The following is an 18,921-nucleotide window of genomic DNA, read 5'->3' as shown; positions in this document are numbered from 1 at the left end:
AATTTTATTTTAGTTATTGGAAGATAAACTTTTCCCCCAAAGAATATAGTTCTGATTTTGTTATTAAACAACTTATTCATCACCCCATAATAAGTAAATTACCTTCAACTTCAATATTCATCTGGCATAAAAACTTTAATAATAATGTGTCAGATTAAAGACTACCTAAACTTCAGATCTCAAGGGATGTGGAAACACATAAGGCACATAGAACAGTACCAAGAGAGAAGTGAGATGATAAGAATACTACCTTTGATGGTGCAAGAACATATTCAAGTGGTTCTTTGATGTAGCATAGAATTTTATTGCTTATTCGATAAATTAAATATATGGCTGTTGCCCCATTATGAAGGGGGATGACCATCTTTTGAATTTTCCCTGAAAGTTCCTCTTAATAAATAATCTTCATGTAATTATGGAAATTTCAATCATTGGGAGAAATTGGGGTGCTGATAATATTGTAAATAAATGTAAGTGTGGTCGTAGAACAGCAAAGCAGAAGACAGAGAATTTATTTCAGAGTGGGCATCAATTATACAAACAGAATTTACTTGGAGCAATCAAGTGAAACTATAAACTGATTTTTCTATGAGGTAATCTTGTAGCAATTATCGAGAAATATTTATTTTTCTATAAAGAAAGAAGATTTTATTCCTTGTCTATAAGGTCAACATGTCTAGACTCTGTATCATCAGGAAAGCACACGTGACAAAATTCAGATATCTTCATTTGTCAACATCCAGTTATGATTATCATTGGTAAGTGTCGATACATTTTTTCCCCTTGTGGTTATTTTTTCATAAGCACTGAGAAAATTATGACCAATTAATAGTATGAAGCATAAGAGGCTTGATGACAAGTCTCCTCACCGAAATGACAGTAATACATGGTTAAGGGCTAAGGGAGTGTCCTCTCTAAGGTATGAGGTGGCTATTTACTCAGTGTAATCAGAGTTCTAATCAGCACTTTTCACGAAAAGTAAATGCCAATGGAATTCATTAGATATATTTATTCATATATAAAATCGGTAAAGACCCAAAGCATGCTGATATAACACTCATAGCATGAACTGACAGAGTAGTTAGGGCACAGAGTGTCTAAAGCTATCAGTGTCACGGACATACAATATTTCTAGGTACAAGTCATTTTCTAGACAGAATGATTTCCATTAGCATTAATCTAGGTCATTTGACCATAACTAGTCCCTGGTAGTTTAATGATTTGGGAAGCACATAGTGGGCTGGTAAAAATTCTGGTTCTAGCAGAAATAATATTCCTTAAGACTTGATTTCATGATGAAAAACATTTGCTAATGCAAGAGAAAAGAAAGGAATAAAAATGTCTCTTCCAGGAAATATTTGGCATGGGTGGGAAACAAAGTTACTTGTAATCAATTTTCCTACCCTGGCATTTAGCAAAGTTCCATATTATGAATGGCAGGCAGAACCGTTGAATGTATTGCATTCTCATCAACAATGACATTTAAATATTAAAATCAAAATCAGCTTAGCACCTCATGCTGTTGGAGATCAGACGCTCCCTGAGATAAGCAATAGACTCACAGACACTATTGCCCACAGAAATAAGAAATTAGACTGATACTAAGTAGTTTGTCTTTTATCTTTAATTCCTAGAAAAAAAAGAGGATAAACAAATTTCTTGACTGTGTAACCAATCGAGATTGAAAATGTAAGTGAACCCTACTGGGTTATTCCTACTGTTATGTGGAAATACGGTACTGTCTCATGACACATGAAAGCCAGTGAACAAAATGTTTTCTTTAATATTAGAAATACATATGATAAATAAAGATTAAAAATTGTTATCAATTTGTTGCTAAGACTTGGCTTCTAGGTGCAGATGTTATCATCTGAAGTATGCATTATATAAGAAAAGTGTATTTCAAGGAAAAGCATAAAAAGCCAACCTACAATTGCTGCAGATATATAATAAGTAAAATTTAAGTTCAATTTCTATGCCACATTTACATGATAGCAGTAAACATCTACAAACTCATAGACATAATTAAATAAAAATGAATAATTTGTAACAGTGATTCATGGCATGAGAAAATATTCCGGGAATCAAAGGAAAGTCAATTTTAGTTGGACAGCAACTGCAGAAGAAATAAAGTATTTGGCTTTATAAAAATTGTATAATACTCTTATTCGTCCACACATGTAGAGCAATTACAGTTTCTGAAACAGCATAAACAAAGCAGACATGGTTAGTCAACAGATTTGGTATGTTGACATGGTATATGACATTTGAAGGACCACTTGCTCCCAATTGGATGGCTCTATTTCTGAAGAATTTTGAGGACTTGTATGACTTTTTTTTTTATACAAACACTGAAGGAAACATTGTAAGAGAAAAAGAGAATAGATATCCAAGAGCTATGTGTTAAGTAGATTCTCTCCAACTTCAAAATGTGAGCTAGAAAGGAGCATGAAACACCTATTCACTGCTCCATCTCCCACTCTGCACTAGAGAAAGCACAGTGTAAAAAAAATACTGTGGAAGCCAAGAGTTCTTCACTTTTAAAAAATATGTTAACATCTCATCTCTTAGTAAACGGTATTCTTTGGAGAAAAAATCTGTTCTTACAAAGGGGTCTTACAGAGATACTCTTGAGTTTAGTACCACTGTCTATTGAAAAACACTAATATCTATATATGTATTAATAGTGTCTTTTGAAAAACGTCATGGAAATACACAGACAGGATGTAAAAACTAGGGCATTTTATTAGCCAAGTTAACATATTGTAGTAAATCATAAGACAGTCACACTTAAGAGATTCATCAATTGCACTGGCCAAAAACATTGTCAGATCTAGAAAGGAACCTGAGTATTTCTGAGGATATGAAAGTCTCTTGCTGCTTCATTCATTATTTCTTTTTCATGCTCTCTCTTGAATCTCAAATTATTGTAATTTGATACATTTGTTAAATTTTATTAAGGGTTTTATGAAAATTAAATTAAGTATCAATTTAACCTTATGAAACAAAAGCTAATTAATCACATCAAAAACATTTGCTGATTAGAGTTGGCTATGCAAAGAAGATGTCTGCTGCTTGCCTATAGCTACTCTGTTACAGGTATTCTTTGTTAGCAAAATTTTAGCAATATTCTTAGCTTTGTTATGCTTTGCACTAAGATCAGCAATCACAAATTCTGTGAAATCCAACAAGTTAATTCTTCAATACTTTATGGATAAAGTAATTAGCCCTCCAATTAGACTGGGAGACATTTATGTCTTACATTGATATTGCATTAAAAACGTAAGTTCCCATTGATGATGTCTGTGGTAATCATGATTTGAGTGTGAACCACTCAGTGTTAACTGTACTATTTGTAATGTTTAATAATTATAATATAGACATGGGGAAATATCATTGAAAAATAATATGGGAACTGGAGAGATGGCTCAGAGGTTAAGGGCTGCTTTTCCAGAGGTCTGGAGTTCAATTCCCCATAACCTCATAGTGGCTCACAACCATCTATAATGAGATCTGGTGCCCTCTTCTGGCACACAAGGATACATGCAGGCAGAATGCTGTGTACATAATAAATCTTTAAAAAAAAAAAAAGATAACGGCTGCATCTAGTAATTTTATACATACATACATACATATAGTATTTTATTTTTATATTGAGCATATGTTACTGTGTAGGGGAAACTATCAATTTATATTTAAAGTTTGATAAACAAGAGTTAATTCACATTATTGAAAAGTAAGTATAAGTAAAGAAATAGAATTGATAGAGGACTGAAGAGTACAACTCAATGGTAGAGCATTTGCTTACCAACAATAATCACATTGCTTTGATCCGAGAACCACAAAATAATAAAACACAAAAATAATAGTGAAATGAAATTGAAAAGTTGTGTTGTATTAAGAAATATATAGGGCAGGAGAGATGGCTCAGAAATTAAGAGCACTGACTGCTCTTCCAGAAGTCCAGAGTTCAATTCCCAGCAACCACATGGTGGCTCACAACCATCTGTAATGAGATCTGGTGCCCTCTTCTGGCTTGCAGTCATACATGCTGTATACATTATAAAGAAATAAATCTTTAAAAAAAGTAAAGAAATATATATAAAATACAGCTTTGTTTTGAATAGAAAATAAAGGATTATCTGTGATAATTAAATGAATTATGATATGTTGTTAAAATCTGATATTGCATAAGGCCTGAAGTATCAAAGCAATCCTTAGGAAATATAAGAAAATAATGATTGTCATGAAACAAACATCAGTAACTGTATTGATGATATGTGTGTGCTCACAGTTACAGCTGTGGAAGACTTTGGGATTGTGCCCTGTTAGATGTTCATTTTGCATAAATGTTTTAGCAATGCTTTAGAGAATATACAAATTATTTCTTGAAAAGGCAAGAGTTTCTAGGGAATTTTATTTTCAGAATTAATATCAGCCATTTACCAACAAACACCCTTGTAGCATGTGTCCATGATTGAAATGGAGCATTTTTCTAGTTATCCATTCCCCATTTCCTCAGCAGGTTGTGCACTGCTGTGATTACAGAATTTCTTTAAATTTAAACTAATTAGTTGTGTTATACCCTAGCAGAGGGCAACAACAGTGGCAAAATATGAGAGTATGGTCTTCTCAGTCTGCAGGGTATAGCTTTCCTTTGGTAGCTGATCCTGGACCTTAAGATGCAAGATAAAAAGTATCTTTTACTTCCAAAGCTAGTCTCAACATTTATTGTAATTGATTAAGGGGAAACCCTTGCAGGGGAATAATAATACACAGTTACATCATTATATTGACAAGACATCTGTGCTGCTGTGGATTATAACTCTCAAAGCTTGGACAAAATGTACAGGGATTTGGTGATATAATAGTAGTTCATAAAATAAGACAGGTCTATGTCGGGGAATGCCAAGAAATGTAGTAACTGCCCTTGGGTTACTACATGAGAGACTCAAGAAATATGTATCCATGTAAACTAAAGGGATTCCAAGTATTTATAGATCAGGAAGGAGAACTGTGTTGTAATATATTTATATAACTAGCTATCTAGAGAACAATATGTAAACCAAGACCAACAAAATAACTTGTATTCTAGCAACACCTTATATAATGCAAGATTTTGGAATCTAAGACACAATTCAATTTTATATGGATGAATTTAATGTTTTGCTTTTGAGAGAAGCACTTTGAACCATTAATCTGATTGTTTGTATATAATGGATTATACCAACTAAATGCTGCAAGAATTTCAACAAGGAAGTTTAATGTTCAACATATTCAGACTGGAAAGTACTACAAAGAAAATTAAGACTTGATTTTGGGAAAATTATTTTATATAACGTGGCAGAAGGGAAGATACTTGTACGTGTGTACAACACATCAAATCAACCAGCAATACAGCAAGCAGACTAGAATAATAAAACTGCATGAAAGTATTGACTAATTATGATTAGGAGTTTTTAGAAGTGTTTCAACTATGACTTTACTTTTATCAGAGAGAAAGCCAGTGGTAAGCCCTGAAACTTATAGATGAATCATCCGAATCTCTCAAGTCCAATAGAGTGAAATTAGACTAAACACTTAATTCTTGCAAGAACTATAGTACATTTTCTCATTACATGGAAATCATCCCGAATGGGTAAAAAAAAAATACAAGCAGTCTTATGTGGTGATACTGTTTTCCAAAATATTGTGCACCCTAATAAACTTATATGGGGTCAGAACAGACAGCTACTAGATATAGAGGCCAAAAAATGGTGGCACACACTTTTAATCCTAGTATTCTGAAGCCAGACAGATCTCTGTGAATTCAAAGCCACACTGGAAACAGCCAGGCATGGTGACACACACCTTTAATCCAAGGAAGTGATGACAGGAAGCAGAAAGGTATATAAGGTGTTAGGACCAGAAACTAGAAAGTTTGGGGCCTGGTTAAGCTTTTAGGCTTTTGATCAGCAGTTTAGCTGAGATTCATTCTGAATGAGGACTGAGGTTTAATTTTTATTAATGTGACCTGTTAAGATTCATGCTACAGTCTTACAATAGAAGCTGAACACATTTGCCATCACTGGGCAAAGCCATCTTGGTAAAAAATATTATATTAATGAACTTGTTAAGTTTAAGAAAATATTTTTGAAATTGACAAACAATGATACAATATCTGTCTAGAAGAGAACAAAAATATCATGAAGTGCACTCATATTTTTTAAGGTCAGAATCATAATCTTGCTGTAGTCAGATCAGATGCTGAGTTAAGATTTCATGAACTACTTGGAGGGTATTTACTTTTAACAAGTATTAGCTTACAGAAAAGCAATCAAGAACACTGTCTCAGGTTAATATTTATTGCTGTCTTGTGAAATGGTGGTTGGCAATATTTTTGAAAAAAAAGTCTTATAATCTCAAAAGCCAGAAAAATAGCTGACCAATAATGATTTCAATAGTCATAGAACATTTTCATTCATCTGTACCATGTTAATATTTCAATGCTCAGTAACAATGAATATAAAATGTCCGCAGCAGTAAGTTTGCTGCCTTAATTTTAAATGCCCTTTTTTGTCCTGTCCCAGTTAAGTTGTTTGTGTGAAAAATGTGCAGTTGGGTTCTGGAGGGTGCTGGGAATCAGTTTCCCTGTAGTTTTTCCTGTTTGGAAAACATTGTCCAGCTTGCCTCCAGAAACAGAGTAACCATTCCTTGACTCCTGCTGTTGGAGGGGTATATAAGCCCATGTGGGTATGAATAAAGAGAGCTGCTTCCCTGATGAACTGAAACTGGGTGTTTAGAGTGCTGTTTAACCTCAGCGTCCCTCTCCAGATTTCGTTCGTGCTCCAGCTGCGTGGGTCGCGGCAATAAAATACACACTAAAGTGGGTTACCTTATGTGTAACAGATGTAATTCATTTACTTGAAATGCTGTCATCAAAAGGAACAGCATTTCTATCTGTAGTGGAAAAGCTACAATTCGCTGACATATCTTATTTAGAAAAATACATTGTTTTGTCTCATTCTGAACATTTCATTTGTATTAACTGGCACTGGGCCAATAATAGCAAGATGGTTTATGGTAGTGACCAACTCTTGTCTTGATTATATTTGAGGCCTGCTCCAAGAAAGAATTCTTGCCTGATATGGTCAACATGGTCAAAACACACAGCTAGGAAAATCATAGGCCCAAGTGCAGAAACTTTGATGTTGTTTTTGTTGAGCCACAAAGCAGATCCCCAAATGCCACTGCTGCTGCTGCTGCTGTCCTAAGATGAAGGCCTGGGCTAATCCAGCCCCTATTCTTTCCAGGTAAACATAAGGGTTTTACTGGATAAAGAGAAACCTAAACTCAACATTCCTCAGAAATATCATGGAATGCTTTCTGTTTTTCAGGAAAGCTACGGCTTCTCTTCTCCACCCCAGAGAAGAGTTCTCTTTTCGAATTATCTTGGACAAAGAACATCTAGTTCCAGAATAAACTAAGCTAACCTAACCTAAGTTCCAAGACCCTATGCTAACTCCAAGGCTTTTCTGGCCGGTATTTCAGGGCCTCTTGCTAGCTTCCCCAATAAGACTGACCAGGATTTTACCCCCAAGTGGCTGTACTCTGTAAGGTCTCCCCAACAACTGTTTCTTTTTCTGTCTAAAGAGTGGTCTAGTTTGATGGTTTTACTGTACTTTGCTTACAGTTCTTTTGCTAAATGGTCGTTTTCAAATTGCCTTATAAATATTCATGATTGTGTCCATAAACTTCTGATTTCTTCCAATCTTATGCTGAGAAGCTTCTTGTGGTAGTCAATAGTCATTAATATAGGAACTTATAAAATGTTCAAAGTACTGTGTATAAATGATTGTATATGCACTTGTATATCCATAGGTGGGACACCTATGTCCCCCACCACAATGCTCTGGAAACATTGCTGAAAGAGATTGTAAAGAATGTAAGAGTCAGAATAGGGGGAGGAGTGCTTTGAAACGCTGTCCTCTTTGTGGTGGTATTGTGTTCCCCAAAATATGGTGTACCTTAATAAACTTATCTGGGGTCAGAGAACAGAAAAGCCACTAGTTACTCATTGGTATTAATGGATTTTTCAGAACCTCTCAACATAGTAACTGACTCTCAGTATGCTGAAAGAGTGGTGTTACATATTGAGACTGCAGAATTTATCCCTGATGCTTCAGAATTAACTTCACTATTTATTCAATTACAAGATACAATCAGGAAAAGGAATCATCCTTTATATATAACTCACATTCGATCCCATACTGGTCTGCCAGGCCCTCTAGCACAAGGCAATGATGAGATTGATAAATTATTGATAGGAAATGTGCTGGAGGCCTCAGAATTTCATAAAAAACATCACGTCAATAGTAAAGGTTTAAAAAAGGATTTTTCCATAACCTGACAACAAGCCAAAGAAATAGTAAAGAAATTCCTTGGGATCTCTGTGAGTTCAAGGCCACATTGGAAACAGCCAGGCATGGTGACTCACGCCTTTAATCCCAGGAAGCAAGCCTTTAATCCTAGGGAGTGATGGTAGAAAGCAGAAAGGTATATAAGGCTTGAGGACCAGAAACTAGAGGCATTTGGCTGGTTAAGCATGTGGCTGGTTAAGCATGTGGCTGATTAAGCATTCAGGCTTTTAAGCAGCAGTTCAGCTGAGAGCTATTGGGATGAGGACACAGAAGCTTCCAGTCTGAGGAAACAAGACCAGCTGAGGATCCGGCGAGGTGAGATAGCTGTGGCTTGTCTGTCTCTCTGATCTACCAGCATTGACCCCAATAACTCGCCTCGGGTTTGATTTTATTAATAAGAACTTTTAAGATTCCTGCTACACCTCTTGACAAGACATGGCTGTCACATGTATGGACTAACAGAAATTATGATTACTTGTACAAGACACACTTACGCTCAAGTCAGTAAAACACTCTAACATTGAGATAGAAGGGACTCCTGAGGCACCAGGATTAACTCAGTAGAAAAGGATAGTGCATAACTACTAAAGGAGGGAAAGTCACTTTTGTAGAAGTAACCAACCGTCTTATTAAATAAGAAACACAGAACCAATGCGAAGAAAGCCAAGAGATCAGACCTAAGAGCCTTACCCACCTGCTGCAGCTAGCTTCTTCAGCCAAGAGACCTCTCTGAAAGAGACCTACTTCCTGTCTGTTTGTCTTTATATAGACCTTCTGTTCTGCCTTCTCATTGGTTGTAAACCCAACCACATGACTGCCTCATCACTGCCTGTATGTACAGCCCTTCAGGTCTTCTATGGTATTGAGATTAAAGGCATGTGTCTCCAATGCTGTCTGTATCCTTGAACACCCAGAGATCTACCTAGCTCTGCCTACCAAGTGCTGGGATTAAAGGCATGCACCACAAATGCCAAGCTGTGGCTTGCTATTAGCTCTGACACCCCAGACAACTTTATTTATTAACATACAAGTAAAATTACATTTCATTACAATTAAAATATCACCATACACTTTCTTAGAGATGTGGCCACTGCAGGTTCTCTATTAGCCAATGGATTCTATTAGCAAGTGGATAGCCCCATAGTCATATAAGTAAGGGCAATAATAGCTGTACTCAGTGAGTGTTTACATACATATATAAATTAATATACATTAATGTAGTTATAGACAATATATAATATATATTAATTAATGTATATTTAACTTGAGGCACAAGATATATATGTAACAGAGAGGGCCAAAAAGAAGTACAGAGAGTCAGTGGGAGTTATATATGATAAAGATATATTATATATGTCTATGAAAGCTTCAAAGAATAAAAAAGGAAATAAAAGTGGCAAATCATGAAAATGTCCAGAATTAACAACCAGTTATAATTTATCACTGGAGATATTTAATGCATTTTTGTCTTTAAACTCAGCATAGTTATTATAGTATCATATTCATAATTACCACTTGAACTGAAGCATGCAATTCCAGAGAATGACAGAAACTACATAAAGAATTAAAGAACTCACACAAATTATATGAATGTCATATACTTGGCTTTGTACCCTTCTGTATATGTGTTGTAGGACAGAATTTCACCTTCTCAAATCTCTTGCTGTGTTGGACATCTGTTGCTGATATAGTGATGTCACCAGACCAAGAGATGCTGAATTTTTGCTGTCAACTTGTTTGTCTTATAAAACCCTACTGCCATTGTTTCACTGCTTCCTCGAAGTCTGGATTTAAGCACACAGAAACCCTGAGTGAAATTTAGCTATAGTTTTGAAGGTCCATGGTGTTTTCACTATGATATCTTCATGGACCTGAGCAGAGTTCATTACAGTTCATTCCATAAATAAATTGTGTGCATGGTTCACACATATTTCTACTTATCAGTCTTAATCAAATGTAATGATGACATTGAAAATGGAGGTACTTCATCCCTCCTATTGATAGTTTCCTATATAGAATTCGTCTTTAGATTTCAAACAAGAAGGAACTGGGACTCTTTGAACACATTATTATTTAACAACTAGCTTTTAGATACCATATCTGGAAATATTCAAAGAGTACTGAATGCTATAAATTTAATAGATTTCTCTGTGGTGTTTTATATAGCTTTCAGGTTTACTTATTCCTCTTTAATCATGGATCTCAACTGTAATATAATGTAATATTTCTAAAGTGTGAAAATGTCATCACTTGGAATGCATTTGTAAATCTTGGTTGACTCCGTATTCCAACGTTCAATCACTTTGGTGAATAATATTTTTATATTCAGAATTGCATGAAAATAAATAATGAAAAGTGCATCCCCCCATTTTTCAAGCATATTATTTAAATGAATATCCTATGAAATACCCTTCACATTTTAAGTTTATTTTTATTAAGTAGATAATTTCCAGTAGAATTTAAAATGTAAGACTCTTCCCTAAATGTGTAATACTTTAATATTTCCACAAGATGCACTTAAGTAATAAGAAAATGTTTTCATTGTCCAATGTTTATTTGGTGTTTTGCTTGGCATGACACTTGGGCAGTTGGATTTTTTTCCTTTTATTTTATTTTACAATACCATTCAGGTTTACATATCAGCCACGGATTCACTTGTTCTCCCCCCTCCTGCCCCCCTCCCCTTCTCCCCAGCTCACCCCCCATTCCCACCTCCTGCAGGGCAAAGCCTCCCCCTAGGACTGAGATCGACCTCGTAGACTCAGTCCAAGCAGGTCCAGTCCTCTCCTTCCAGACTGAGCCAAGCATCCCTGCATAAGTCCCAGGTTTCAAACAGCCAACTCATGCAATGAGCACAGGACCTGGTCTCACTGCCTGGATGCCTCCCAAACAGATCAAGCCAATCAACTGTCTCACCTATTCAGACGGCCTGATCCAGTTGGGGACCCCTCAGCCTTTGGTTCATAGTTCATGTGTTTCCATTCGTTTGGCTATTTGTCCCTGTGCTTTATCCAACCTTGGTTTCAACAATTCTCGCTCATATAAACCCTCCTCTTTCTTGCTAATTAGACTCCCAGAGCTCCACCTGGGGCCTAGCTGTGGATCTCTGCATCCAGATCCCTCAGTCGTTGGATGGGGTTTCTGGCACGACTATTAGGGTATTTGGCCATCCCATCACCAGAGTAGGTCAGTTCGGGCTGTCTCACGACCATTGCCAGCAGTCTATTGTGGGGGTGTCTTTGTGGATTTCTGTGGGCCTCTCTAGCACTTTGTTTCTTCCTTTTCTCATATGGTCTTCATTTACCATGGTCTCCTATTCCTTGTTCTCCCTCTCTGTTCTTGATTCAGCTGGGATCTCCCGCTCCCACAGGCTCTCTTTCCCTTGACCCTTGCCCTTCAAGCACTTGCTCAGCTATGTTCATATCAGCTTGTTTGTAATAGCCAAAACCTGGAAACAACCTAGATGCCCTTCAACTGAAGAATGGATAAATAAAATGTGGTACATATACACAATGGAATACTACTCAGCATAGAAAAAGAATGACATCATGAGATTTGCAGGCAAATGGATGGGTCTAGAAAAAATCATCCTGAGTGAGGTAACCCAGACTCAGAAAGACAATATGGTATGTACTCACTCATAGGAGGATACTAGATGTGGAACAAGGATGATTGGACTGCTACTCAAATCACCAGGGAGGCTACCTGGAAAACAGGACACCAAGAGAGACACGGGGATCACCCAATGATGGAGAAATGGCTGAGATCTACATGAACAACCTGGATGTTTTACTTTTTACTTAATATTGTATTGTGATTACAGACACATAGAATACATAAAATAAGACCCTGTGGAACATTAATGCATTGGACATGCATCTGGATTTACACAACTGAAGCCAAGGTCTGACTACCTGGGAACTCATTGTCCTAAGAATATTTGGTGGGGTGCACAGCACAACCATAAGGCTCACAGAGTAACTGAAGCCTGCACATAATTAGCAGTGTATCTCAGAGATAGTGGTCTTGTCACAGTAGCCAGGTTACCACTACACAACAAGAACTTAACATCCGGGTTCAGCTATGGGAAATGGAGGTTTTCCCAAGGCGGCCTTAACACAACTGCAAAAATCACAACTCAGAGGAGGAGACAGTGTGTGGTCTCCATTGAAACCCAACCTGGACAGTGAACTGCAACCTGGACAGTGAACTGCTAGGACATTGGAGGACGTTAGAGTGCAGCTCTTGCTGGATCCCCAAAAGTGTATTTACACTCTTCTTCAAGCAAACCTCCTCCTCAGGAGTCAGTCACCTTCACTATATCTGAGATTCCATTTGGTCCCTGGACAGGGGATGCTGACAAAGACATTATCATTTACTCCATAGAGACCCTTCCTTGCGGTGGAAATGGGGTGCACCCGCCTAACACTTTTCATTATGCTTTCGGTCAAGTTTACCACAGAGAGACCAGTGGCCCAGGACATATCATCTTTGAGTTTGATCAACTCATAGGTGCTGTCAACCACCTGTTTGTGAACCTCTTTCCACTGCTTCTTGTTTGCTTCAGCGCCAAGTTCTGGGTTCAGGTTCTTCAGAGAGATGCTGACGATATTTGTGGCACTCCACATGGGCACACTGGAGTCTCTATGCTTGCAAAGACTCATCAATGACAACTTAGCAGGTGAACTCCCAGCCTTTCTCCCTCAGGTAATGGAACTAAGCTGAATGCAGATTGCAACCACTTCTGATAACTCAGTTGTTAGGAAAGTCACTTATCCTCCAAGCCACGTAGGTCAAAATATCTGCTGGCTTCAAAACAAGTCACTTGCAGTTTGTACTGCATTACCAAGCATTGTGAATTATGAACTTGAAAATGTTCACGTTTCACTGAATGAAACAGAGGCAACTCTTCTTTTTTGGACAGTACCCTGTTGTGATAATAGCCAGCTTGGAATTTGCAGTCATGCCAGAGACAGTTTTTGTTTTTCTAAGGAAAAGGTGAAGATTCATAATCTCCTCAATTTGTCTTCCATAACATAAACAAGGGCAAGCTCATCTGCCAAGTCCTTCCTTAGGACAGTGATGGCACAAGCCATGCCCAGAACACCAACCCCCAACATCTGTAATCTTATTCTGGGATGGTGTTCTTCCACAGGAAGATTCATAATCATTGGTCCACATGTCGGTTTTTAATGCCAGTACCAAGCTGTTGTTATTACTATAACTCTATAGTAGAGCTTGAAGTCAGGAATGAGATGCCTCCAGAAGTTACTTTATTGTAAAGAATTGTTTTAGATATCCTAGGTTTTCTGTTTTTCCATATGAAGTTGAGTATTAATCTTTCAAGGTCTGTAAATAATTGTGTTGGGATTTTGATGGGGATTGCACTGAATCTGTAGATTGCTTTTAGTAAGATTGCCATTTTTACTATGTTAATCCTACCTATCCATGAGCATGGGTGATCTCTCCATTTTCTGATATCTTCTTCAATTTCTTTCTTCAAGGACTTAAAGTTCTTTTCATACAGGTCTTTTTCACTTGTTTGGTTAGAGCTACTCCAAGGTATTTTATATTATTTGTGGCTATTGTAAAGGGTGACATTTCTCGGATTTCTTTCTTAGCTCATTTATCATTTGTGTATAGGAGGGCTACTGATTTTTTTTGGAGTTAATCTTGTATTCTGCCACATTACTTAAGGTGTTTTTCAGTTGTAGGAGTATCCTGGTAGAATTTTTTTGATCACTTCTATAGACTATCATATCATCTGCAAATAGTGAAAGTTTGATGGAACTCATGAATTTTAGGCTGACAGCTGTGGAACCTGCATGGAAGTGGACTACACCCTCTGCATACAGGAGACAGTTGTGTAGATGGGTCTGTTTGAGGAGCTCCTGGCAGTGTGATCAGGATCTATCCCTGGTGCATGAGCTGGCTTTCTAGATACCATTACCTATGGTAGGACACATGGCTTACCCCTGAGAAAGCAGGGAAGCACTTGGTCCTACCTCAACTGAATGTACCAGACTTAGCTGTCCCCCCATGGGAGAACTTACTTTGTCAGAGGAGAGGATGGGGGAAGGAGTGGGAGGAGGGATGAGAGGCAGATCAGAGGTTGGTACTTAAAAATTAATAAAAATTAAAAAAGAATATTCATAATCAGCTGGTCCTTGAATGCCATCTTGGAACTGAAATCAAAAGGGACTGTGAATATATGATGGGTGGCATCAGTCATGCCACAGTAGGGTCTGGGCTAGGCGACAGCAGCTCTAGCTACACACACACACACACACACACACACACACACACACACACCACACACACATACACCTCACATACACACACACCTCAAATACACACACACCTCACATACACACACACCTCACATACATACACACCTCACATACACACACACCTCACATACACACACACACAAACACACACACTCACACACACATACCACACACACATACATATACACCTCACATACACACACCTCACATACACACACACCTCATACACACACCTCATACACACACCTCACATACACACACCTCACATACACACACACACACCACACACATGCTCACACATACACTCACACACACACCACACACATCCTCACATACACATTCCTCTCTCTGTCTCTCTCTGTCTCTCTCTCACATACACACACACACACAAACAATATTTGTATAATTTCCCCCTAAGACCTAGAATAGAATAGTAGGAATTCAAATTATCTTTGAATAAATGATGCCTAAGAAAAGCCTGGCATGCAAGAAACAATCAATGAAGATTTTTAAGAAGCACTTTGACATTATATGCTACTTAAAATAACTCTCAATGCTTGTGAGAAGCAGGCATTGAAGAAAGAAAATATTAAGGGATAGCATGCTATTAAAGAGTACGCATATAGCTGTATACACATGTACAAGCAGAGAACTACATACATACATGCACCTACATGCACAGGACATTGAATATGCTGCAGGAGTGACATTATAGCAACCTCATATCTAAACTTACCTATAAATTCTATGTAATGGTTCCAACTGAATATATATATGTGTGTGTGTGAGTGTGTGTGTGTGTGTGTGTGTGTGTGTGTGTGTGTAATAAGTATACATATACTTATTTATTTATTTGTATTCTTTCTATAAAACCTTCTGGAGTCATTTCTGTCAGGCCTTTTTGTTCTTAAGGCAGTGTTTTGTGGACAATAGAGTACAAAGACCAAAAGAGAAATGAGAACAAAATAAGTATTCTTATTATACAGAGAAGACAGACAAAATAGGGCTGAGGATGTGAAATATTAACTCAAATCTTATTGTCCTTCATAACACTTCCAGGATAGAATGCATGCACAATTACATCCTCAACTGGCTCAAACATAGGAGTCAATTGCTGTGGATATCTCTCTATATAAATAAAACACTGATGGCCAGTGACCAGGCAGGAAGTAGGTTGCCAGGCAGGAAGTAGGTGGGACAAGGAGAGAAGAGAATTCTGGGAAGCGCAAGGCTGAGATAAGTTAGATATAAAACCTTAAACTCACAAATATAAGATAGATAAGACATCTTCTTTAATATTGTAACTGTAATTCTTGCTCGATAATTGTTTTGTTATATGTAATTTTACCATGTTAAAGTTAAAACCTTACTTTTTAAAAAAAGAAAAAAAGGGGAAATGCTGTGGATATCATTCTATATAAATAAAACTCTGATGGCCAGTGACCAGGCAGGAAGTAGGTGGCCAGGCAGGAAGTAGGTGGGACAAGGAGAGAGGAGAATTCGGGGAAGCGCAGGGCTGAGGGAGAGAGACACTGCAGCCTTGCGCTTCCCAGAATTCTCTTCTCTCCTTGTCCCACCTACTTCCTGCCTGGCCACCTACTTCCTGCCTGGTCACTGGCCATCAGTGTTTTATTTATATAGAGAGATATCCACAGCAGTCAATGTCTTAAAATATCACTCATATCAAAACATTTAATATCCAACAAAACATAAATTGTCAGCATTTGTGTATAACAAAATAAACAATAATTTTAAAAGGGTCTTTAATGTTTTTATCTGTTACTAGAAGAATAAAATTCTTTCAAGAAAAATAAACTTGAAAATGTGATATGATGCAAAATATGGTTGTAATAAATTTGCTATCATAGAAGGTTTGGTATTCAACTGTAATAATAAGAGTATTTTTGTTAATTTTGCTGCTTATAATTTTTGAATGAAATTCTTACTCTTAGAAAACAACTTTACTCTAATTAAGTAGACCAGAATTGCTAATTAGTGTGTTCCCAAATACATACAGCATCACAATAACCCTAAAAATTCAATATCACTAGTACAATGGCATAATGAGATTCTAAATTTAGGTATTTTTTTAATATAGGTGTTACCAAAAAACACCATTGCATCCTGCTTTTCAGTAATATAAAAGGAAACCTCTACTGATAAAGTTTTTGTAGTTTCTAGCACCATAGTTATGTGAAATCAACCCTCTTTGAAGTATTTGTTTTTGTTCTTGGTTTTGAGATAGGGTCTTATTAAGAAGTTCCTGCTGACCTGCAGTGCAATATGTAGACTATTCTGGACTTGAACTCACATAGGTCCATCCTGCTCTGCCCCCTGAGCACAGAAATGAAAGATATGCAGCACCATTAAGCCTGATTATTAAAGATCAAAATCTTTAGTATCTTTTCTTTCTTCTCTAACTTGTCATGACAGTTGGAAAATCATAACTGCTTACTGTGTTTTTTAGTCACTCTTCCTTTAGCTTTTGATGTCTTCCTCTTTTCTCCTCCTCCTTTTATCCCTTTTCCTACTCTTCCATTTCAAGATCTTTTCCTTCTTTGCTCTTCTTCTTTTTCTTCATCCTATCCATGCTCCAGAATTCCAGGAAAATTTTTACATTCACTTTCTAACTCAGATCAGTTACTTCCAACCTGTATAAATCTCAAAGAACCTGGTTATCCCCTATAGTTTTATACAAAATTGTTTTTTGTTGCTGCCAATTGGAATTTAAGTACAAACTTGGTAATTTTGGTATACAAACACTGAGCAACAAAATTACAGTGCTTAATAGATTTTTGTATCATAACCAGTTGCTGTGGAAATGAACCCTAGGTGTGCTGCCTCAAGAGTAAAGATTCTGCTGCAGAAAATAGACATCTCTGTGTATGCAATATAAGGAAGGCTTGTGGGAATGGTATCAACCAGGTGGATCCTGAGCATAGATAAGCTAGTACAAAATATATTTTGCTCATTTGGGGTTTTAGAAAATTTGTGAGGACAATTTAAATAAATGAAGTTCTGTGCAAAATTAGACACCAACTAATTTGTATGAAACTCTAGCTTAAATTGTTCTAAAGATTATGAAGATTGATCAGTATTCTGCAAAGTTCATTGTGTGTGTGTGTAAGTAAAAATTTACATATGCCTTGGTGCATTTAATTGGCAAATTCTGAACTTTTTATATCAAGAGAAAGTTAAAGATTTCTAAACACAGCATGTTATGCTTTGAGTACCACATGAAAGAGAACATGCAGGAATGAATTCTGTAGAGATGCAGCTGCATATAATTAAATTAAGAGTGATATATGTTACAAACATAAAAATGTTACAGGGCTTCTTTTTACAAATTCAAAACTGAAAAAAAAATCAATTAAAAAAAGAACGATTTATCTCACGTTTTCAGAGGCCTCTTTGGATGGGGGATGCCACTGTTTCTTTAGGCCTATAGTAAGGGAGAAACATCAATGTAGACAGTATGAGATGAAAGAAAGCTGCTTAGTTCTTTGTGAAATTATAGAAAATAATTCGAATTTGCTGTTCCTAACAGCTGACAGATAGTATTTTACCTCTAAGGACAAACTCAGCAGGTCTGTCATCTCTTAACCGAAGTTGTATTGTTGCCATTACAAATTAACAAAATTGTATGTGCTTTAAACGACATAAATCTTGTAGGCTGCAATTTTACAGGTCAAAAGCCCAATGTCAGTCATTCTGGGCTAAGCACCAAGTGTTGGCAGAGCCAAGTCGCTCTATGTAAACTTGTTAAATGCATCTCTATTCTTGGATTGTGACCTCATTTTCATATCAAAAGTAGTTGTAGTGAACCTTTCTCCATAGGTACATACTTCTGGCATTGATTTCAGGCCAACCTTTTTGCTTTTATTAGAGACTAACCAAGGACAATCTCTTTGGCCAAGGATCTGTAATTCCTATCGCATTCAAAGATTCCATTTCATATAAATAAATGACAGTATTTTCCTGGTATGGAGAAATAGAACATTTTAAGGACAGTGAATCAATTTATTTTTCTTGTACCATTTCCATTTAATACTATCTTTTAGAGACTTACTTTTTAGTATTGAAATTTAATGACTTGTCTTAATCAGCTTTAAATAGTCTTAAAAATCATCAGAAACATTTTATTTGCCTTTTGATATTCACTACCACTATACTATTTCAAAACATAAACATTTGAATAGAGCATTAGAAGATGATATTCTCATAAATTTTGC

General features: G+C 36.7%; 1 pseudogene; it reads right to left on the bottom strand.

The window, feature by feature from the left end:
- Positions 1-12,530: 12,530 nt before the first annotated feature.
- On the bottom strand, positions 12,531-13,570 carry LOC102921587 (L-lactate dehydrogenase A chain-like; annotated as a pseudogene).
- Positions 13,571-18,921: the final 5,351 nt, after the last annotated feature.

The sequence above is a fragment of the Peromyscus maniculatus genome, chromosome 9 (genome assembly GCF_049852395.1).
Source record: "Peromyscus maniculatus bairdii isolate BWxNUB_F1_BW_parent chromosome 9, HU_Pman_BW_mat_3.1, whole genome shotgun sequence".
Classification (NCBI taxonomy): domain Eukaryota; kingdom Metazoa; phylum Chordata; class Mammalia; order Rodentia; family Cricetidae; genus Peromyscus; species Peromyscus maniculatus.
The sequence above is the reverse complement of the archived record's forward strand: the minus strand, read 5'-3'. Positions and strand labels throughout refer to the sequence as shown.